This window comes from Apodemus sylvaticus, chromosome 1, assembly GCF_947179515.1.
Source record: "Apodemus sylvaticus chromosome 1, mApoSyl1.1, whole genome shotgun sequence".
NCBI classification, from domain to species: domain Eukaryota; kingdom Metazoa; phylum Chordata; class Mammalia; order Rodentia; family Muridae; genus Apodemus; species Apodemus sylvaticus.
This window is the reverse complement of record NC_067472.1, coordinates 79751225-79775052: the sequence shown is the minus strand read 5'-3', so window position 1 is coordinate 79775052 and position 23828 is coordinate 79751225. Positions and strand designations below refer to the sequence as shown.

The 23828-nt window shown below is 50.7% G+C and overlaps 1 protein-coding gene across 2 annotated transcripts in view; it reads right to left on the bottom strand.

Moving 5' to 3' along the window:
* Positions 1-23828, bottom strand: part of Gsg1l (GSG1 like) — a 200552-nt gene that overhangs the window by 150177 nt on the left and 26547 nt on the right. The window lies entirely within an intron of this gene.

Genomic DNA, 23828 nt, shown 5'->3' with positions numbered 1-23828 from the left:
CTTACAGATGGTGTCAGGCCTTGATTCCTGGAAGGAGTCCAGAGTTGGGACATCTTTCTGGAGATAATGGTCTCCACAAGTGGAAGGCAGACTGAAGACAGAGCCCCTGCCAGCACCCTGACTGACACTACCGTGGCCTCCAGACACCTTTGCTCTGGCATTTGAGGAATTGTGGGTAAACCAAGGAGACAGATTCATTCTACAAGATTTCAGACTTACAGAACCTAAATTCTTATTGTTGACATTCTAGCTGGGCGTGGTGGTGCATACCTTTCATCACAAGACCAAAGGTTGTTCAAGGCCAGCCTGAACTATATAGCAAGAGTCTGTTTCAAAAACACAATAACAGGTATTGCCACTCCTGGGTCCTGCATTCCCGTCCTCACGTTTACAAACCCTATGACCAAGGGCAGGCTCTCTGTCTTTTAGGTTCCATGATTATCTACAAAGGTATTAATGAAAAGGACTGCAGTCTGAGAGACACAGGGATAAAGGAATTCTGTGCTCTCTGCCCACAGGGATGGTTGCACACATATGTCCTCATCGAACTCACAAAATGGACACAAAAATGATTCAAGGTCAAGCCTGGCTCGGGCGTCATAGTGAGTTCAGGGCTCTGTACCACATCACTATACCCTCTCTTAACCGAATCAATGTAAATCAAATCAAACTGACCAGACCAAACCAAACATCTCTGTGTTAGCAAATGCAATTTGTTGGCTGAACCAAAAACTTTGAGTTTCCACACAGCTGTCACAGAGCACACATGTAGTGTGGAAGTTGCTACCTATCCACCAGACAATGCTCCCACACCCAGAAATGGCAGCCAGGCCAGTAGATACCCTGTGTCTGGATGTGGTCTCCTGAGTGGTGTACGGCCCCTCCCACCAGAGCTCTTCTGCAGAGAGAGACCTACCTTCTCCTTCCTCCAGGCAATGGCAGAGAATCAGTGTGGGAGCTGCCCAGATCCAGTTCCCAAGTCACCACAAGGTGGAAGGGAACTGCCTTTCTCCATAACCTCTGCATTGAAGGGTCACTTGAGCGGGAAAGCAAGTGTCACCTGTGGACAGGGAGACCTGTGTTCTCCCTAAGGTGGCCAGCATCGCCCTAGACAGACACAGGTTGCTGTCCAATGAGATGATGTTCTCTGTAGACCTGATATGTGCTCAAAAGACAGCAAATAATCCTTTGTCCCTGCTCCCAAGGTCTCCTTCCAGGAGCTGTTTCCTGCTGTTTTCGGAGATCCTTCAAGACCTGACCTATCTTCTTCCCCAAATGTTTAGAAGAGAAACTGAAAAGGAGAGGGCAGTTTCATGGTATCCAGGAAGTCCATGGCCTACTTGTAAAACTGCCTCGCTTGTGTGAATACTCTGCTGGGGATGCGAGAAGGCTCAGGAACTTCAGAGGTCAAATGCAGAGAGTGTGAGCGAGGGAGGCCTGAGTGGCTTGCGATCTCTCTGGGAGCCACACATCTGGCTGCACCTGAAGTTCTGCACCTCTGTTCCCTCGTTCAGAAGAATCTTAGGGAAAGCAAAGAAGCCAATCCTGGTGACAGGAAAGAGCCACAGTCTGTGTCCACACTGTTGTCATGCTCGTGCACTCTCAATGGGACCCCCACAACCATCTGAGGACGAGCAGCACTCTCCGTGCATGAGTGAAAAAATCTGACTTTCCAGGAAGCCAGGAGGCTCACCTCAACCCTCAGGGGTGGGAAGGAAGGATGCAGGTCCCATTTTTCATCAAGGAACGTGTTGGAAGGATTTGAAACAAGGGCGGAACCCTGCTTGACACAACCAAGGAATGGCCCAGCTTGGAAGCCACGCCACTCTGAAGGGTGCTGGACTCGCTGTGAAAGGACAGAGTGAAGCCTGAGGCACCTCGTGGAGAGGCCGCAGTCCAGCAGCTGGTGGGGCTCACAACGTGAGGACCAACAAACTATTTCATGGGACCTGTGATGGCTATATTTATGTCAACTCGACACAAGCTAGAGTAACTGGAAAGGAAGGAGCCTCAATTGAGAAAATGTCTCCATAAGATCAGGCTATAGGCAGACCTGTAAGGCATTTTCTTAATTAGTGATTGAAGCGGAGGGCCACGCCCATTGTGGGTGCTGCCATCCCTCTAGCAGAAAGCAGGCTGAGCACGCCATGGGAAGCAAGCCAGTAAGTAACACACCTCCACGGCTGCTGCCTCCAGGTTCCTACTGTGCTTGAGTTCCTATCCTGACTTCCTTTGATGACGAACAGCGATATGGAAGTGTGAACCAAACAAACCCTTTCCTCCCCAACTTACTTTTTGGTCATGGTGTCTCGCTGCAGCAAATAAAATCCTAACTGAGACAGCCCCTCTAGACTCCCTTTCCTACACCCCACGTTACTTCCAGACTCCCTTTCCGACACCCCAACACCCCACGTTACTTCCAGGAGAAAAGTTGGCTTTTTACTGTTCCTCTAATGCTCACTGAGAGAAGGGGCACAGGTGCCAGGGAGTGGGGGTGGAGTCACATGGCAGGGATGAAAAACAACATAAGAAAAGACTGAGCTTGCCAACTTGCGTCTCATGCATTGCTTCAAATTTATGCTCACACTCCGTTAGTGTATATACATGCACACACCCACACATATACACACACACAAACACACATACATGCACACACACATGTATGCACACACACGGCCACACACATACACACATGCTCACACACATGCATGCACACACATGGACACATACATGCATACACACAGATGCATGCACACACACACACACACACACATGCTCATACCTTTTCTAGTTTTGGCAAGTCCTACTGGCTCTCTATTTCTAATTGCAATAGAAAACCTCCCCTTTAAATTTATTCTATAAGAAAAATATGAACCAGCACAGAACAAGACAAATCCCAGAAGAACATGAGTTTGTGGGTAAGAATAAGTTCATAGAGATGCCATGGGGAAAAAATGACTTCAGTCTGGAAGACACAGGGATAAAGGAATTCTGTGTTCCTAGTCCCACCCCGGGCCAAACTCACAGGGCCTCCACCCTGCACAAAATGACGACAGTTCACATTGAGGCTTATTCAAATCCTGTTGCCCAGAGCTGTGCATGCCCTATGAATGTGCACAGCAACCATGTATATTTTTAGAGTGACATATCTCAAGGAAACTAGGGAAGGAAGACAATCTTCCGGCCAGATGCCCTGATTGGCAGGCAAAGTTCCTCACTCAGAATGATGTTTTCTTCTGTTCATGATCATCCGACAGCATCCCCAGGCTCAAGGGGCCATCTGGCAGCCCAACAGTAAGAGGTACCCAACCCATCCTCAGGAAGGAGAAGACAGAAACAGAAACAGACTCCTCTTGAGAGACGTGAGGCATAAGCCTCCTTCAGGAGGGTGAATGGCAGGGTCGAGCACAAAGTGTCAGGCAGCCGATCTCACACACAAAAGCACTTGAGACCGAGGTATCCATGTGCCATTCTCAAAAAAGCTAGCTGACATCGAAACCCAGTTCCCCTGGAAAAAGGAAACACCCAAGAACAGAGAGCACTGGAATAGGTAAGGACGCTTCAGACATGTCATCAAAGGACAAGGTGGACCAAACAGTCACTATGACATCCCCACAACATCAAAAGCCATGGGCGTAGAGACAGGGGAGAACAAGTCATCACTGTGTCTCTTGAAACACCTGTGGCAAGACTGCAGCATTTAAAGAAAGGTTTGTCTATCCCACCCCCTCCAATCAGAAAGTTCATTGTCCACCCAGGCCCTTGGTGGCAGAGAAGAAGGAACTCGGTTTGAAGTCACACCTCACTGATGAACACAAGTAGACCTCACATCTTGAGAACCCAGCAACCATGCTTCTCCAACCCAGGGTCACTGAGGGAAGACCTCCAGTGCCCTAGGAAGTAAACACACATGCAGACACATGCGTGCCTATGCACAAGTGTGTGTGCGCATGCATACACACAGACACATATGCACACACACATGCACACACGTGCAGACACACACTCATACACATGTATGTGCATGCACAGTCACACACACAAACCCCTACTTACCCTCACCCATACCCCTACCCCTCATCCATAACCAGTCCCCAGCCTCCCCATCCACCTGGCCCTTATCAGCCACAGGGATCCAGGATCACTTCAAGTCTGCATTCTGTCCACATGTCTTGTCAAAGCACCCTCTCTTCAGACTTATTCAAATGCAAGCTCTGGGAAATATGTATCTCTGTGACTAGAGACACCACTTCCTGGAACTCATCTTATACTCAGGCAAAATCACACAAGGTCAAGATCACTGGTGGCAGCGTAATTGAAACGGTGAAGGACTGTAAGTGACCTAAGTTCCCATTAATTAAGTAAAGAACTTACATTTGGCTTTTGAAAGAGTCTCACTCATTAAAATGAACAAGGCAATCTTTCTCAGAACATTACTAGGATATCAGTATTCATATCATTAATATTAATTTTATAGAGAATATTAATATCACATGGGAAAGCAAGTATCACACAGTAGTTCCTTGAACAAGTCAGAATGTCCTGCCTCCCACAGAAGTGCTCACAGGAACTCAGAATGTGGCTGGATTACTAGTATGAGGCTCGGATTTAGATGTGGCATATCCCCACAGGGTCATGTGCCCAAACACAGGCTCCCAGATGGTGGCATTATTTCTGGGAGGCTATAAAAGCTTCAGGAGGCTGGATCTGACTGGATCTGACTGGAAGTGGACCCTGAGATGAGTCTTATATAGGCCAGCCTCGCTCCCAGCCCCAGCCACCACTTCCTAATCCTCTAGGATGTGAGGGTTCTGAATGTGACTGCACTGCTGTGAGCTGTTCCACGCCCTCTCACCCTGATGGAGCCAAGTAACCCCCACCCCCTCCGATGGGGTCTCTATACATAGACCTGGCTGTCCTGGAACTCATCTGTAGACCAGGCTGGTCTTGAATTCACAGAGATCCACCTGCCTCTGCCTCCCAAGTGCTGGGTATAAGGCGTGTGCCACCACACCCCCTTAACCCTTCATACTTCTTTTTAAGATTTATTTATTTTATTTTTATGTATATGAGCATACACTGTAGCTGTCCAGATGGCTGTAAGCCTTCATGTGGTTGAATTTAGGATCTCTGCTCGCTCTAGGCAGTTCCAATCCCTCCAGTTAACCTTGCTCATTCAGTCCCTGCTTGCTCTGGACCAAAGATTTATTTATTATTATACGTAAATACACTGTAGCTGTCTTCAGATGCACCAGAAGAGGGTGTCTGATCTCATTACAGATGGTTGTGAGCCACCATGTGGTTGGTGGGATTTGAACTCAGCACCTTCGAAAGAGCTGTCAGTGTTCTTACCAGCTGAGCCATCTCTCCAGCCCAACCCTTCATACCTTAAGGTGTTCTGGTTCACGGGTTTGTCACAACAGCCACTGGAGTATCTAGCATGGCTGCAGTTACAGACACCTCACGCTCTGAGTCTCCTTCATGTCTTCCTGCCCCACCTGAGACTCATCCGTGGCTGCATCACAACCTGCCTTGGTCCAGAAGCGACACACGCCACCTCCTCTTTTACTCTACTGGCCAGACTAATCACATGACCAGCCCCAGTGCAAAAGAGGCTGGGAAATACAGAAGAGTACATGTCTCTCAAGAGGTATAGCAGTTGAAAACATCAGTCACAACGGTCCTCATCCAATGATTTGAGAGCCGAGAGCATGGAAGAGTTGGGGCATGGCCTGCGCTCTTCCTGCGAGGTCTGTCCCCTGCCCACCCCAAGTCCGCTCTCCTCCTTGCTTGCTCATATTGTGTATACAACCTTTGTGCTCAAGAACTAAGCCACAGTGACATCTGGGACAATGCTGTGTTTCCCTATACTGGGGCAGAACATTTGCTCTGGCCAATCCGTCAGCGGATAATCTGCAGGGAAATAACCAGAGTTGGCCGGGCCTTGTGCCTTACCAAGTCTGCATGGTCTGCCAGCGCCAGTTTATTCATAAATGTCTGCTGATGACGCGAGGCAGATGTTCTGTGCTGATTTTCCCCAGCAGACTATTGCAAGGGGGGAAACCAGATCTATTTTCTTAAGCAAGCATCAGATGAAGCTTGAACAAAACCAATAACTTTCGTGACGTGCAGCTTTCGAAGCTTCCCATAGATGCTCGCAGAGCGCCATGGGGGGGGGGGGGTTGGCAGTTGTTTACTGTCGAGAAAGAAATATTACTGCTTCCTATCGGTGCACTTTCCTCCTCCGCAGCCTTCGCCAGCAGCAGCAGCCTCTTTCCCTTATAATTTAAAATTCTAGTTTAGCCCCAGCCCCTGACTCTGCCCAGCAAATCACAGAAACAAGGCCCCTCTCCAGTGCAGGGCTTGAGCCCAGAGCCACATGCGGGGAAGCTCTCTGCCACTAACCACATCATCCCAGGCCCACACGCACAGCAGTTCTTTACGCACGAGCCTCCTCTTCTAACAAAAAGCAACATCTCTATGGAGAGGCGCGCAGGAAGAAACTGGTTATGCAGGGGGATGATGCTGGGAGTGGATCGCTCAAGCTCTCAACAGGCCCTGGTCCCCAGCTCACAGAACAGGGAAGGGAGTTTTAGAACTCTCATCCCTCAGACCCCAGTGGCTTAGTCACAGAGGCAGCAGAACTGTGGGCTTCCTTGGGGCCAATGTTCCTTCCCCATCAGCCCGGATGGCCCTCTTCCAGGAAGGACAGGGGTATAGCCAATAACAGCTTGGATGTATCCTGTGTGGGGCTGTGCCAAGCAGACTGTGACATCTAAGAACTTGACAACTGTGTGAGTGTGTGTGTGTGTGTGTGTGTGTGTGTGTGTGTGTGTGCGCGTGCATGCACACAGGAGACACACAGGGCTGTCAGCTAGTGTTCAGACTGGTGACAGGGGCTGTCTCCTTACAATCTGAAGCATTCTGAGGGACAGCTGTCTAATGACATAGCTAATAAATACACTGGGTCTTGAGAGACGACAGCAGAAGGCAGCCCAGGCTTCTGGGAACCCTTATCTGCTGGATTACCCAGAATGGGCTGAGGCCCAAACCAGAGTGTCCCCAGACAGAGCCCAGTCTTGGGAGCCTAAGCCACAGTTCCTAACCAGGACTATAGGACAAAGGAGGATAGTCCTGGGGTATCACCTAGGGTCCACAGGACAAAGGCTAGTCACTGGGCTCTGCATGGATGGTGCCTCAAGGTGGCCTTAGCAGAGCTGTTTTCTTCCTGTTTGTCACCCACAACTGGTAACCTTGTCCCCGGTCACTTTTAGAACCAGGGTACACAGCTCACTGAATTCAGAGCAGGGATACTGAAGTTCCTTGCAACTAATGTGGCTAAGCTCCCAGCATCTGGACTCCAGGATCTTTACCTTGTTTTTCTATCCAATTTAAAAAAAAATTTACTGAGCACCTACTCTGTGCAGGCCATATGGGAGCACTGAGGACTTGGGGATGAATAAGGCAGAAAGTTTACATCCCAGCCTATCAGACAGATAATAGATAACAGATGGTGATTAAAAAGGGTACCCTGAGTGGCACAGGTACCGTCGAGGGATAGCAGGGTGAGTGTGGGGGACTGGGACCAGGTTTTCTCCTGTGAGGGATCATCCCAGCTGGAACCAAATGAAGATAAAGACCAAGGGGAAAGACACTGCATATCCTAAGGTCCTGGGGTAGAAATGAGTTCAATGTGCTGGCAGGGGTAGCAGCAGAAGGAGGAGATGGAAAGGCAAGAAGGGTAGTGCGGTCACTCAGGCCTTGAAAGAACTGTGAGGTGAGGTGCTGGCGCTCTGGGGAAACAGGGAGTGCAGCAAGAAAGTGAGGAGAGCCTGGATCTGTTTGCATTCTGACTGCATTTTCACTCATTTTGTGGGTGTGCATGCCTATGCGTGCCATAACAAGTGCACCCACAAAATAAGGAGATTAGAACCTGTGGAGGTCAGAAGACAACTACGGGGTCAGATTTCTCCTCCTACCATGGGGGTTCTGAGGATTGAACTCAGGTCAGCCTGGGACTTGGTGACAAGCACCTCCATCCTCTAAGCCATCTTGTTGGCCTGGCCCTTCATTGCATTCTATCTGGAGGCCGATTGGTGGAGGCAGTTCCTGCTCAGGCAGCTTTAGCATGAGAGGATTGACAGGGGAAATGAGAGTCTTCTCTTCTTCAACTCAAGGGCTGCAGGGACAGAAAACCACCTCAGGCCAAGGTAGTCTCTCTCTGGTCATCTTGGCTTCCAAATTTCTCTCCTCAGCCCCCAGAACACAAACCTCCTCACTTCCCCAGCCTCTATGGTACCCAGCCCTGAGGAGTCTGCTCAGCCCACCAGTCCCCCAGCCTCCTAGAAGAGAGAAACCATACCTAGTGGCCAGTCAGCCTGGCTGGAAGGACATGGCTACCTAGAAAGCATGCCTGCTAGCAGGGGCGGGGGCAGGCTGTAGGTAGCAAGCTCTGCAAAGAGGACCAGGCTGAGAGATGCCTCCAAAGTGTCACTCATCAGGCCTTCCCAGAGTTCCCTCTGGCAACTGTTGACTTTCTCCATTCCCTCTCCACCATAATCCCCACCCCCATAGGCTTCGAATTTGGGGTGAGAAGCATCTCATGGGGTATTGTGCGCCCCTGGGGATAGTCAAATCCAGAGGCAGAGGCAGGCCTAGAGGGCAGGAAGGGAGCTCCAGAGACCTTGAAACCTGGAATCCAGAGCCGAAAGGCACACTGCTGGCACAGCGGAGCTGCCCGTACTTGGCAGCAGAAGACGGAAGCAGAGCCTAAAGAGCGGCTGGAGGGGGCCCAGCTTGGCTTCTCTTAGAGCTCAGGGCCTCCTCTCTCGGACAGGCAGCTTCTGTGCTGCCTCTCCTTGTGCTGGTGCCTGGCCAACCCACATTGCTGCCAGAGGCCCCAAGAAGAGCCAGAGCTGTTAGGCACAGCCCGACTGGCCTCAGTCTATTGAATTACAAAAGGGTCCTGTAAGGGGTGTGGAGGGGTTGGGTGGGTATTGTGAGGCTCTCAGTCTGCCAGGCCAGGAAGAAAGATGGAGAGAATGGGGTAGCCAGAGTGTCCTTAAAGTGCCAGTGGTGCAGGCTAGACCCTTGTAAGGACTATCGGGAAGAATGTTTCACCAGGCTTTCTCTTCCTCGCATGCTTATGTGTTTTCCTCTGCATTAGCATTTCCACATTCCCCTATGTTACATGGAATTGGGGCCCAGGGAATGACTTCATTGGAACTTGATCATGCTGTAAAGGGACTCTCTCCAAATAAGGTCTCATCCTGAGACGTGGGGATAGTGACTGCAGCATCAATTTGGTGGCACGGTTCAGTTCCACTAAGCCTCAGTCTCTCCCTTAGGATTGTTCTAGTGTCTGGGGAACTGCCAACCTTCCAGCCTGGCATAGTGATCACTCGTTGGTATCCTACGTGGCCAGCACAGTAATGTCTTTCCCTCTACACCTTCATCCTCAGAACCTGTTGAGGTGACACGACCAGGATGTGACAGTTATGCTGTCGTGAAGGTTGCAGGCTCTGAGATGGGAGACTTGAGGTACTGTGAACTGCAGCGGCAGGGAGATAAAAGAACAGCGGAGAGATCAGAGAGATGCAGCTGCCACGACAGGTCCCCCAGCCACCGTCGCTGGGTCTGAAGATGAAGAAGGGAAGTAAGAATCCAAAGATCGTGGCAATTTTTGAAAAAGCCGAAAGTAGCTTCAACACAGGGCCAGCTGGAAAATGGAGACACGGGTCCTATGTCTCTAAGGAACTGAATATCAGCAGTAAGCTGGAGGCTGGTCTCCTAGACCCTTCAAAAAACACCAGTCTGCAGCAACCAGGTGTCAGCTCCCTAAGGTCTGCTGCACAATCCTGAGCTAGTGTTGAAGATGATAAGCTTGTGGTCACTTGTTAAGGCAGACATTAAGCTAATACACCAGGAAACTCTGATGGGGGGGGGGGAGTGGACTGATGGGCCACACCCTCCAGTTAGAGGCCAGGTGGACGTTAGCGCCCCCTAGAGGCAGGAAGCCTCTTTGTAACCTCAGAGCACTCTTCCCCTACCCCCGAACACACCCAAGAACAAACTGAGACCCCATACATCTGCCCTTGGAGCTGCCATGGTATCTTTAGGCAAAGAGAAAAGCTAAAGAGGGTTTGCCTGGTTTGTGGGACACCTGTGCTACCTCAGGAGGTAAGGGAGCCCCAGATCCCATCCAACACATCCTCTACTACTCACAAGACCCTCACAGGCTAAGTCATGTTTGTTCGGCCCAGATGCTCCATCTTAACTCCTAGAATATTGGCAGTTCTTTTATACAACAAAGAGGCTTTGCAGCTATGACTGAGGTAAAACCCACCAGCCAGGGATTATCCCAGATTATCTGGGCTGGACAGTGGTGTCACAGGGGTCTTCTAAGAGAGAAGGAGGGAGATCAGAGGGAGGAAGAGAAAGAGGAGGATCATGGGAACTCAGAGGAGATTGTCCCCCACAGGCTAGTGCATGTTGACACTATTTGGGGAGATGTGGGAACTGTAGGAGGTGGGGCGCCACCAGAGGAGGTGAGCTGTTCGAAACAGCCCTGGGCTAAAGCCCTGCCCCATTCCAGCCTGAATCCCATCTCTGCTTCCTGGTCAGCCACTAAGCTGTGAGCAGGCTGCACAGGCCACAGCCTCCGCAGACATCTCTGTAGCTTCCAGCCATGGAACTGTGAGCTAGGAGCAATCTAGGTGCTTGCTTCTGTCAGATGCTCTGTCCCCAAAACAATGGAGGAAGGGAAGGACAGCTGATCAAAAGGAAGGAACACTGACATCCTCAAAGGGAGTAGGCTGAGTTTTCAGGACGGTGGAGACATCCTGAAGGTAGGCGTCCCAGCAGCCTCTAGGAGCTGAGTCTCTAGAAAGAGGTAGCCTTGCCACACACTTGAGACTTCTAACCTAATGGTTAGAAGATAATAGGTCTGTGCTGTTTCATGTCATTGACTTTGCAGAAATTTGGGGACCTTGCTGTCCCCATGGTCCCTAGGCCAGACCACAACTACAGCCTCCTCGTGGGCTCCCTGCCTTCCTCTTAGAGGCCCTTAGGCTGTTCCAACATCTAGAGAGGTGAATTAGATCATGCCGTCTCTCTGTTGGGCCTCTGAGAACTTCCATCACAGAGTAACTAGATAAGTTCCTTGCTATGGCCCAAGGGACAAGGTGACACATCTCAACACTCACTGTGAATCTTGAAAGGAGCAGTGATCACCAGGTAGAGTGGGACATGCTTGTGATCCAAGCACTCAGGAGGTAAAGACAGGAGGATTACCATGATTTCCAGGCCAATCTGAGCTACATATTTCTCAAAAAGCAGCACTGCTTAACTGGTAAAGTCACTTTGTTTGCCAACCCCTCACCACCTAAGTCCAATCCCTAGGAACCAAAGTGAAAGAAGAGAAATACTCCTGAAAGCTGTCCTCTGACCTCCATACAGATACTACACAACTGACAAGGTGCTGTGGTCTGCACAACACACACACACACACACACACACACACAGACAGACATACAGACACATACACAAACACACATACATACGCATGCACATACACATAGTCATGCAGACACAGACATACACATACACATATACATACAGACACACAGAGAAACACAGCTATACAACAAGAGAGATACAAAAACATACAGATGCACACAGGTATACACAGAGAGATAAATAAGTAAATAAACTTTAAAATTAAATTACAAGATTATTAAAAATAACAACAAAGAGCAGTGGCCAGGAGCTAGGGCAGAGGTGTCTGTATTGTTAACACACAGGTCCCTAAAGTGCAGCCAGTGCAGGCGAATTGGGGCACAGCTGCCTTATATGGGAAATGTCCTTCATCCCCTTCCTGTCATCCCAGATTGCTTTTTATTGTGATAGAAATTCTGACCACAGCAACCTGGAGAAGAAAGAGTTTATTTCACCTATGGCTTACGAGTCCAGCATTGAGGGACCTCAAGACAGGAACCCAAGGCAGGAACTGAAGCAGAGTCCATGGTGGGCTGCTGCTTACGGTGTGCTTCCTGTGGCTTGGCCAGACTGCGTTCCTAACCTGCTCTTGCACATCAATCATGATTTGCCCACAGGCCAATCAGATGGCTGTTTTCTAAACTGATGTTCCCTCTTCTCAGATGACTCTAGTTTGTACCAAGATGAATAAAAAAACAACCAACCAGCACAGCTGTCCCTGTCCCTCCCCTGCCCTGGATACCACGCTCTGGCTTCCTGAAGTTCCACACAGTCTAGGCTCAGCCATTGTTTCTGCTGTCCCTGTCATCCCAGATCCCTTTGAGGATCATTCCCTGAGAGAGGACTTCCTGATTTTTTTACTACAAGATAACACTGGACCTTTCATTCCCCTTTTTCAGACACTGCAGCACCATACCTGACAGAAATCAAGACTTTGTGGGTGCCCATCATCTCTCTCCCTGCTGGACACTCAGCTCATTGAGTTTGGGATACTTGGCCTCTTCATTGAGTGTCCAGTGTGGATGGAGGAGCATGGACGACAGGCCTGCCCATCTACCTTTGCTGAATAATCAAATATATGGTTGCCATGCCCACTCTAGCCCCGCCCCCAGTGGGTTTACAAAGAAGCAAACTCAGAGGCATGAACATATACGTACATGGGACCTCATAGAAACATTCGCACACATGTCCATGCACATGGACCAAAAGCATCCACTACCAACTGGGATGGCTTCAGAAAACAGGAAATGGTTCTGCCTCAAGAATGAGAGAAGAAAAAGGCAGGTAGTGATGGCATGTGCTTTTCATCCCAGCACTAAAGGGGCAGAAGCAGGCAGATCTCTGAGTTCAAGATCATCCTGGTCTACAGAGAAAGTTCCAGGACAGCCAAGGCTACACAGAGAAACCTCTGAGAGAGAGAGGGCAGGGGATAGGGGACTCCTTGGGAAACCCAGGTGGCAGGGATGGAGCTGATCAGATGACAGACCTGCCAGAGAACCTGTACTGTGTGACAGAACCTCCCACAGATCTTCAGTAAGTCAGTAAAGGCCTCATTATGGAAACCTCAGAAGGGACAGCATTCTGTCTTGAAGCTAGCCCATCCTGAGGAGCTATCCAGGAGAACCAAGACCCCAGGGAAGGTTGACTACAGCTCACAAATCATTCTCAGAGACAGGACAAGAGCATCCAGGTTCCCAAGGTTCCAATTCCCTGGTGATGCTACAGAAAGTCATTGGCAAACCAGAACGTGCTCCTGACCTTGAAGAGCAGAGCAGAAACCACCTCAAGCCTTTCCCATGCCAAGAAACCCACGGACCCCTGGGAAGCAAGCTTCGGCTCTCCAGACCTAACTCCCAACCAGAACCCACAAGAACCTGTCACTTGTCTGGTAGTCAGTCTCTGTGAATTCCTTGAGCTCAGTAACACCCAGAACTGGGAGAAGCAGCCAAATACCGTGTCTGTCTGCTGCCGGGATCCCTGGATGGAAGCCTGCATCGTGGGTAACTAAATGTCCTACCAGACTGTGGACAGGGTTGGAGAGATGCCATTCCAAGCTTCCATAGGGCTCTGCAGGAAAGCATACCTGCAACCTGGCCACCCACAACCACCGCAGACAGGGGCTGGACTGTATCATATAGGAAGAGTGACCACCATCAACCTTCAGGCTATGGCCCTGTCATAGGGGTTCCACAGCAGGGAGAGAGAGTCCTTTGTTGGGGCCTTGGAACTCACTAGGCTGACTCTCTCCCTCCTTAGGGAGACCCCAGGGAAAGTGATGAACAGCTCCCACATGACCCAAACCACCACATGACAAGGTTGCCTGGTTACCTATGACTCTGGGGGCTGAGGACCTGGGAACTGCCTTCACTGGGATAAAAGGAAGAAAGTCCTTTTTAGCACAAAGCTCAGACACACTGCATGTCTGTCCCAGCTCAGCAGCGAAGAGGACATTTCACATTCTTCGAGGATAGAAGATGACCAAAGACAAATGAAAGTGTCATGCAGGAAGACGGACAGCATGAGGCCTCAGCTTTAGGAGAGACAGGGGCTGCAGAGAAGAGACAAACAGTGACCCGCCCAGGAAAGGCTGGCCATACTGCCCAGCTCGCATTCTGTGGCCCCAGTGACACAGTGCTGCTGGGGTCTTCCTAGGGGCTTTTTAGCTTTGAGAAGCCATCTCCTAACTTTTAAGTTTAAACTGAGCCCATTCTTTGGCCCCAAGTCTCCAAGTCACCCTTTCTTTAGGGTGCTGGAATCTGCTGTGATGGTGGCCCTCTTAGACCTTGGAAGCAATGAAATGTCTGTCCAGAAGGACCCCATGCCCCTGTCAGAGTATGATGTCTGACCTTTACACGAGAAAAACTTCTAACTCATCGAAGCTACTATAATTTGGGTGCTTGGTTCATCAGCCAAACTTAGATTAGAACCAACCAGCTGACCAAGACTTTGAAGTCCCGACTCACTGCCTGCAGCGCCAGCCTCATACAGTGCTCTAAGCAAAACTTTCTTGGTCCTGTCGTATCTCTGCTTATGAAACTCCAGGAGTCCTGTCGGCTCCACCAGTCCCAGAGTGAAGGTGTCCCAGCCAGGCTGGCTTGGGCCTCATCTCTGAGGCTTCCTCACAATCCCTAGAACTTCTCCAAACTGCTTTCCAAGGTCACCGCCTCCTCCAGGCAGCCGCCCCCCTCTCCCAGGCTGAGTCAGCCACCCCTCCTCTCCCCTCCCACCTCCCCTTGAACATACCCTATTAATACCCTCTGAGGCACGAAGCATGTGGTGATCTGGTTGCATTAAGCTCTGCAAACCAGCACTCTGAAGGCAAGCAGGCTGAAATCTCAGTGTCCAGGTTCGAATGCTGTGTGATCTAAGGCCAGTTACTCAGCCCTTCTGAGCTTCCGTTACCTCGGCTATGGGCCCATGACGACCCTGATTAAACATTTCACAAGCACAAGGTCAACAGCTTGACATTCTGCTTCAAGCTAAGCATGCAGAGTCTGCATGGCAGAGCTGACAGCTTCTGAGTGGGGACTAACCTGAAGTAATATATTATTTTTAAAGTCACGCAGCCGTGTTAACATGCAGGAAGGAGAAAAGCCTGCCTGCACCAAAGGGGAGACCCAGACCGTCCAGAGGAGAAGGTCCCTTTGTGGGAGTGACTTTATGAAGAGGTGAGCGGGAAGGCTGTGTCGCACATGCAGAGGCTCTGAGGCAGAAAGAGCCTCCTCTGGGGATGGAAAGGATCCTGAGAAGGATGACTAAGGGCCAGCACCACATCAGCACACAGGGCATGTCCACCTAAGCAGCAGGACCATATGTCCAGGGCCTCTGCCCTCTGAGTTCATACTAACCTCTAGGAGAGGGCGCTAGAGCAGGGTCCTTAGGTTACTAGGATGTCCCCTTAAAGGGGTTCCCGGGGCCCTGCTCACTCCCTTTCCTCCTTGCTCCTAGCTGTGGCTGATTTTGTTGAGTCTCCCCACAAAGCCTTATGAAGGGTCAAAAGGCCCAAAGCAATGGAATGGCTCCATCTTGAATCTCCACAAACACGAACGGAAATAGCCCTTTCCTTATTTTGAGTTAATGACCTCAGTGACCTCAGGTGTTTTGTTACAGGAAGCAGACTGACACCACCAGAGAACACAAGCACATGAACCCCAGCTGTCAGGATAAGGTGTCCCGGCATGTGCTGAGGCCTGGCTGTTGTCCCTACAGCCACTCTCCCTTCCTTCATGGTATTGGACACACCCGGCCTCCCAGGCAGTGCCCCGGCCAATAGTTGGAAAATGGACAGCATAAGTCTCCCATGCTCCCCCTCTGCTCCCAGGGGGCCAGCTTGAACTTTGAGGATGATGGAGTGCCCTCAAGGATGCCAAGGAATGACTCAGAAGAAACCTGGGTCTCGGAGCGATCTGCAGGAGCTCAGCCCTGCTTACCTAGAGAGGAAGGAGCTTCTCTATTCTCCGAGCCTCCATGCTGTGGGGCCTCTGTCACAGTGGCATCACCTCACCCTGACTGAGCTTCAAAGGGCCTGAGACAGAAACACAGGAATTTGGAGCAAGAAGTAGCCATTCTGTGCTTTGGGAACAGAAAAAGGCTTTCTATGAGGGGGTTGGCATCATACTTGGATGAGAGGAAGTCTACAACCTGAATAGCCAGAGCGACAGGAGGATTGCTTCATGGGTATTAGGAGAAAAAGAATGACCCATGCCCACAGACCTGGGGGAACCCCTGGGATTGGTTGTTTCCAGAAGAGGGGGAGTTCAAAACTCACCCATGTTCCCACTGTGCTCTGGAAGCCTGTAGCTGACTCTAGAGAAGAAACACAGGAAATCCTTGCTCTCCAAGGATGGGGCTAAGCCGAAGGAGGCAGGACTGTCTTTATCATTTATTGTGTTCTGAGGCTGCCCTCTCTTTAGGAAATACATATCCACTGTGCTGTAATTTGTCTTTCTGGGGTGGGGGGAAGCCGTGTACTTCTGTGTGTGAATGGCTTTGTACACAGGTACACATGCCGCCCTGCTCAGCAGCTCACCCGAGCTGTAGAGTTAGAGTCAGTAGAGGGTCTTCTCTCATCACCCCAGACCTCTGTACCTGTACCATGATGCCCCTGCTCACACATCTCTGTGCAGTGTGCAAGCCCAAGGGTACAGGAGTTGGTCTCCACCCTCAGACATGATTATTCAGCATGCATAGACAGAACCGAGAGAGCGAAATTGAGTGCTGACCTTCAAGGAGAATCTCTACTATCTTGTAACAAATTGAAGCAAGTATAGTTTTGATGACTGAGAATATGAAACGGCTTTTCCCCTCCCATTAGAAACTGAGACATCAATGGAACCCAGAGAAAGGCCTAGGAGGACAATGGTGCCCTCCTTCAAGGTCCCACAGCATTCCGGCAAAATTGACCAAGGCTGTCTGTGGGCTGGTAGTTAACAACAAGCAGAGCAGGGTACCATTAGAGGTAAGAGGTCAGTGTGCTGGGAGGTGGGGTCATTCTGAGCAGAACACGCCCAGACTGAATGTCGGTGGGGATATGAGCATGGCACATCCAGCCACTGGTGTCTGGAAGAAGCACCAGCAGGCCTCCTTCAGGAAGTCCCTGACTAAGCTGGACTCAGGAGTCCATGTCCCTAAAGACCCTGGAGACACACACGAAGACACTCAGAGCAGATGAGGTGGCAGTGGCAAATGAACCCAAGTATCCCAGACATCTGTCACCTGCAGAATAAATGCAGAGCCCTCTCTCTAAACTTATAACAGAAACCTCTCTCTATGGCAAGAAGAGAGCAGCACCAGCCCTGTGGGCATAAACAGAATGCAAGCTGGGAGCCAGGATGCCGGCGGCAAAGTAGCACGCACCCACACCCAAGTCAGGGATTCCATGCCCACTCCAGAGGTGACTAAGCCAGCCACATTGCCTCTCTGAGTAGTGGAGACTCAGTCCACAGAGTGACGCCACCATGGAGTAGCCTAACAGGGTGCAGCTTTATGCAGAGACCCAAACACTGTACGGTGCCCTATCAAACCCGGTTTGTACTCCTGTGGCCCAGGGTGCCCTTCCAGACAGCCCAAGAGTGACACAGAACTAAAATTAGGAAGGAATAAAATCCAGATGGCCTGAAAGGCACAGTCTACATTTTGGAATAATGCTGTCTCTGACAGCTGCAGCTGCCCTGTTTATGCCACATAACCACGGGGTGGATTTACCTGTCCTTACAGGCAACATACAACTGGGTCGGAGAACTTACGCAATCTGTCTGAAACTACAGAGTAGAAAAGAGCAGCGAGAAAATTTAAATTCAGATCTCCTGCCTGTGCACCCACATTCTTTCTAAGATGAAGTTCTGCTCTTCAGTGAACTGGTGGTCCTGAGACAACACCATAAACTGTCCCAGCAGTGAGCTTGTGACCCCTGTCACCAGGACCCACAGCAGCTACCTTAGGGGCAACTCAGCTCCAGGGCTGGCAGAGATCCTGGAAGGGGAGGGGAGACCACCGTGAGATGTGGCATGGAGACTGTGAGAAGGTGAACGGCAGTGGGGGGTGGAGTGGGTGGGCTTGGATGGACTTGCCCCTGGCCAATGCTTTTGGCTAAGCAGGGGTGCACTGGAAGCCCCAACAGCTCCTAGCAACAAGGCACCAAGAGTAAACAATAACAAAGACAACCCAGGATGCTCCAGGTGCAAGTCCCTGAATAAGAGCGTCCCCCAAAACCGCAGAGGTGGATGCTTGGAAATCAGCTAGGAGCCTGCATGAACTGCAGATGGCTGGGGAGAGGGACTATAGTACTCTGCTGTGGAGCGATCTTACTTCTTGTTGACTCTAACCTTTTAAAAGCTCCAAAGCGCCTGAGACTCAGTTCCTCACCATAAAGCCTGAGTAAAGACAGCAATGCTCGTGCCTCTTGCACAGCTAATGTTAACTGAGATACCGGTTAAGCAGGACCTGAGCAGTCAAGTACATCTATCCAGGTTGCACAGAGACAAGACCAGGGCCATGAGACCGAGATGAAGTTCCCGTCAAACCCATCCATGTCCAGACAAGTATTTCTCCATGTACCAAGATCCCAGTGCAGGAGGATCCAGCACGCAGTGGGTGTGGGTAAACTGGAGCACTGTACCACTTAGAAGCTCAGGCTGTGGGAGCACTGCAGGGCAGGGAAAGTGCCATCCCAGGGGTCTTTCAGCACAGCTGGAATTCCATCTGCCTGGAGACCACAGGACTGGGTGGGGCAAGAGGAGGGCAGAGACTGCAGAAGAATGGGAGTGTCCTGGGCCTGTCAAGGAGACACATTCCCAAGCCACATTAGCAGAAGGGAGCAGAAGGAAGGGAAGGAAGCCCTGGGGCAACCTGCAGCCTAAACTAGATACTGAGCAGTGCTAGTTGTGCCACACACACACACACACACACACACACACACCCTGCTAATGCAAATACACAAAGAGGTCAGAACTCCCTCTGGGCAGAAATGAGCATATGGAGAAGCCCCTCTCCAGAACACTGGCAGCAACAATGCCAGCCACAAGCCGATCTTACTGCCCAAGTGTTCCCTGCTCACCCAGCTTGCCCTTCCTGCAAGCTTGGCTCGCTTCCACACCATCTCCAGAGGTCCCCAGGCCTTGTATCCCTGTGCTTGCTAGAGGGGTTGGCCATCTCTTCACCGTATCACGAGCCCTCGCCATCCCTCCCCAGTTCTCCCTCGGCCCTGGCTGATGTCACATCAATTAATGAATGAAGACCAAGAGTTCATTTCCCTACCTCCAACTCTAGGAAAGAATGGCGACCCAGCCCCTGCTGTCATTTTATAATTGGGGGTAGCAAGGCCTGAAGTCAGACAACAGCATGTTGGGACAGGAAGGGCTGACAGTTGGGTGTGACACTCCTGTCATCTTGATGGCCCCGGTGACTGCCAGGGGAGTAAAATGTGACCAGCGGTCAAGCAGAGAAATGCCAAGGCAGTCACTGGGCAGATAATGAGCTTGAAAGAGGGTTCCCTGCTATGAAAGGAAGACCTTTGCCATCCCCTAGCCCCGTGCATGACCCACAGAGGAGATCACAAGTCAACAACTGGGCCCTTTTAAAAGAAACTAATCAGACAAGCGCACTGTTCTGGCTCCCAGCTGGCTGGTCTCAGCAGAGCCAAACTCCCCAGTGTGTCAGGTCTGACAGAACCGGGGTCCTGCTGTGTCTCTTCGGTCTTCCCAGCCAGAACTATCTCCACATACTCTAAGTACCGGGAGGGCAGATGTTTATGACTGAATGCATGACAGTGGGTTAAAAGAAATCAGTCAGGAGCCTTCAAAGATGTCCCAGCTCCCACTCCTACCTGAGTTTGTTCATCATTATAGAGTTTTGCTCCAGATTGGTGCTGCCCTATCCTGAGAGGTCCAGTGTTGCCTAGAGTAGGAATCTGGACACGTACGGGACCAGGTCAGGAACAGCCCCTAACTAATGTGTTGTGCCCTTGTGATCTAGTCCGAGCCTCACCACACCCAGACATGACCGATGCCATATCCACTCACATTCTCAGTTAACCAAACATGTGACCAAGCCCAAGGTCAGCAGAGGAGGGGGACGCACACATGGCCACATGACCTTTGTGGACATTCAGCTGGGTGGGGAGGAAAAGAACGGGACTCAGAATCCGTAGATTTGGCGACCCTCGCGTTAACACTATTTCAGGGAGGGCTGCTCCCGTGCTAAACATGCACAGACTATTTTCCTTGTCACCGGTTCCTAAACAGTAGTATGTAACAACTATTTCCATATCATTTGCATTTCATTACATATTCTAGGTAATCTAGAGATGATTTACAGTATACAGGAGGGTGTGTAGGTTTTATGCAAATACTCCATCATTTTACATGGACTTTTACAGGGACTGGGACATCCTCAGATTTGGCACCTGTCCTGCACCCAATTTCCTTGGATCCTGGGAACAACTGTAATTTGAGCCCATAATACCATCTGTATTGGTTACTGTCAACTCACTATGACCAAAACACCCAACAGAAACAACTCAGGGGAGGAAGGGTTATCTTCCTGTGGTGTGTCCATGTGTCTACAATAGTGATGGGGGCAGCTCAGCCTGTGGTAGACGGGGTAGTGAGAGGGGAGCTGTTCAAACCCTGGTGAGCCAAGAGGCAGAGAGGTACTGGAATCCAAGGCGAGAGTGACCTTCAAAGGCCCTCAGTGACATTCTTCTGCAGCCTGCCAGGCCCCACCTCCTAAAGTGCCAGTCTTTAAAGTGGGGACAGAGGGTTCAAACGTGAGCCTGTGGGGACATTTCAGACAGACAAGGCAGGGAAAATCGGGCACAGGGCACCAGAAGGGACACGCTAACCAGATGGAGATCTGTGCTGCCAGGCACAGTGGTCGCTGGCCCAGGTGACATCTGTCTAGTGACAATGAGGAACTGAGTTGCGAAGCTGATTTGGTGGTTAATTAGAATTTGATTTGATTTTCATCCACTTATGTTTCAATCTAACGGCCCCATGTGGTTAGAGGCTGCTGTGTGAATGGAAAAGACCAGGAAAAGCTAAGAAACAAAAGGCCCTCCAACTGTAGCCAAGAGAAACTGAGACTGTCTTGACTTTGTGGCTTCTCAAAGCCAACAGATGCCTCATCGCTGCTTATGCTTGTAGCACCAGCATGGGAGATGAGGACCCACAGGCCCTCCACAGCCCTGTCCTCTCTGTCTTCACCCTACCAGAACAGGGCCCTGGCTGAGCCATCCACACATCTGATCCACAGCCTTCTAGCAGGTTTGGAAGCCACATAACCTGGACTCAAATTCCATCCTTACTAACTATGGAACTTTGGGCAAGGTATAGCACTGGTTACCTCAGTTTCCCTATCTGTACTATGGGTATGAGAATGTCCTTTCCTTTGGGCTGTGAAGATAGAGACATTTCATGAGAAGCTCCTAGAACCTTCTTGTGACCATTCCTAGCACTGGCTGTTTCGTGATTTTCACCTCAGTCCTTCAGGTGCCTGGGCTAACGCTCACTCAGAAAGTGACATTCAGATGCTGGCATGCAGCTACATCTTCAGAGTGGAGTCGTTCACCAGAGCCTCCTTTCATTTGTGACTTCTAAACAGTCCACAGTAATGAGAGTCATGTTAGAGCCATGCAGTCCCCACTGTCCTCTGAGAGAACTAAACCCCAGCAGCCCTCCTCTGGAGACCAAGCTTTTAACTTCCAGAGAAGGCCAAGTGTCCTATTTCTATCCCTTTCTAACCCTCCTCTGAGCATCTATTACCAGCACGCAGGAAGCCTTGGTTAGGTACCTGCGTGTAGCTGGCGCCTCTCCAGCACCTGCTAATCTCTTTTGAACAAGGAAGAGTCTGCGTCGGGCTCAGAGCGGACCACACTGTCTAGAAGGGATTAATAGGTCCTGTGGTTAATCCCTACACTCCTCAATCTAACTAAAGCAGGAGTCGTTTCCCCCTGGAGGTGCCTTAGGCTTCCTGTGGCCCGTAAAGGAGGCGGGGAAGCAGAGCTTTGGCCTCAGGGAGGTCGCCGAGCATCCAGCCTACCTCATTTAAGAGGCAGAAGCTGGGCACTGGGGAGAGTCTCCATCGGTTGGACAGCAAGCCTGAGGTCTGGATTTGAGCCGCAGCCTTCGAGTAAAAAGCTGGGCATGGTGACACAGGACAGCCAGGCTAAACCTACGTACGTACGTACGTGGCAAGTTCCAGTCAGTGAGAAACTGTCTCAAAAATTAAGATGGGTAGTCCCTGGGGACTGACCTAAGGCTGTCCTCTGTCCTCACATAAACACTCGCACCCACACATACGTGTGTGCATACACATGCGCATACACACACAACACATGCGCATACACACACACACACACACGCACGCACGCACGCATGCACGCACGCACACTCAGGCACCATTCTCTCTGATGTTCCATGTGTCACAGTTACCCTTGATGGACAAATGTTCACCCTCAGTGAGCTGCAGAGACACCTCTGTGGGATTAAGAGGCAAAAGCCCCTGTGTGAGAACCTTCACCGCCTCCTAAACGGGTCCCTGTATTCTCTGTGCCTCGGTTTACTCCACCAAAAAAACAGATAATACCATCCACACAAAGATCATCAGTGAGCAGAAATGAGGGTGGGCGTGAGAGAGCTTACGATCAAAACCAGGATCCCAGCGACTCAGGGGTAGCGCACCTGCCTAGCACGCACAAGGGCCTGGGTGCCATCCCTAGACGCAAAGTCAGAGAGAACTGAACAGATGTGATCATGTGAGTATTTCAGTAACAGCCTAGAACCCTTAGAGACTGCCCAGACGTCTCAGCGTCCATCCTGTCATCCAAATGAGAGTAAGTGGGCACGTGGTCCTCCCTGTCCTGTTCCCTCTCCTGTTGCTCACCCATTCACAGATGACCTCATCAGAGAGCTCCTCTCAGCTGTGGATGCAGAGCAAGCTGTAGTCAGGTCCAGATGGAGCAGCACAGATAACAGGGAGTCTCATATAACCTTGAAGAAGGGCTTCTCAGGATGCTCAGCCACACAGAGAGGCTGGCACTGAGAAGGGGAGCAGATAACCCATGTACCTCACCCCGAGCCAGACATGCAGACCTGGGGCTGCTGAGGAACCACACAGAGGGCACTGCCATAGAATAAAACCCACAACTCAGACAGGGTTCTGAAGGCAGAGAAAGAAAGAGAAGCAATCAGAATGACTGGGAAATGGAGACTGGACTCTACTGCCATCAGATAAGTATCGGATCTGTGGGCCCGCATTTCCTTTTCTCTCGCTTGAATCAATACAGGCTCTTCTTTTGGTTTGTTCCAGCCATTTGCAACTAGGTAGGCTGCCTGACTCTAGTCTGCAATCCCCTCCCTGCAAGCAACAGGAGGAATTCAGGTGTCCAGGGAATGGTATTGAGCCTGGCCTCCGTGGTCCCACATCTGCACCATGCTGAGACACAGGAATGATGCCTTCCCCTCGCCTATTGATTTTCCCCAAGCAGGCATCACAAGCTTGAGGTCTCTCGAGGTCATAAGTGGCTGCAGCCATCTGTCTGGGATCTGACACCATAGGGACGCTGAGCTCCTGGATAGCAGGTTGAGGCGCTCTGTAGGGATGTGCTACATGCATTAGTAGCTACTGCCTGTGACACAACAGAGCCCCTTCCTGAATGTACACAAAGCTGTCTGACAGAAAGCCACTCAGTGGAGAAGGTTGCAACTGCTACGCACTGGACAGTGATACCACCGAGTGGGAAACATGCCCTGGGGCTAGGATGCTGGCTCCTTTGGGAAAGTGCTTGCCATACACACTTGGGGACTCAGAGTTCTCTCTCCTGTTTCTGTCTCCAA